The following is a 779-nucleotide window of genomic DNA, read 5'->3' as shown; positions in this document are numbered from 1 at the left end:
GATGTGTGTACTTCTTCTTGACATTTTGAAAGAAACTGAAAAAATCAAATTTAGAGGAATGTTCCCACATCCTGCAGTTGAGTGTTGTCCCATTTTTTGGTCAACCAACTTGACAGAAAAGATCAAAAACAGGGAAGAAGTCATCATCGTGTTGCAAAGTGTCTTGAGGACAAAGGAAAGTTGAGATTGGTCTCAAGTTCACCAGTTCTCTTAAGTACCACCAAGAATATGTGATGGCCATGAGGAAGCTCAGAAATCATCGTCTTTAGCAAGAGCTGCATTAATTGGATCAATGCTAATATGTGATTTAAAAGACATTGTCAGTGGAGCAGAGTTTGGCCAAGAAGTGGTGCAACACATGAGTTACGATGTTGTATTTCTCAGGGCAGAGACATTCTTTGCTTTATGCTTTGCACAGCACTTAACCCTTGGTGGACTCCCCCCAAAATAAGTGATGATGTGGCCAAATAGAACCAGGACGAGACTTCAGATGGGAGAAGAAAGAGCTAAAACGCAGCCACATAGCCAACTCAGATCATTAAACACTGTTTTAAACACCGCTTTTAGACCACTTTTAAGGGTGGCAGTAAACTACCTTTGCAATAATCAATAAATTTTTAGACTACTTGCGTATTTCAAACTTGCCAGCCTGACTTCCTCTAGTTAATAGCTAATCTTACCAATTTGAGACCATTGCAGTGAAGGTGACCATGAATTGCATTGCCAAAATGCCTCTGCGTTTGTAGATATTTTTCTGCAAAATTTGAATAGTTCATCTT

Source organism: Meleagris gallopavo, chromosome 3 (genome assembly GCF_000146605.3).
Source record: "Meleagris gallopavo isolate NT-WF06-2002-E0010 breed Aviagen turkey brand Nicholas breeding stock chromosome 3, Turkey_5.1, whole genome shotgun sequence".
NCBI classification, from domain to species: domain Eukaryota; kingdom Metazoa; phylum Chordata; class Aves; order Galliformes; family Phasianidae; genus Meleagris; species Meleagris gallopavo.
This window is presented reverse-complemented; position numbering follows the sequence as displayed.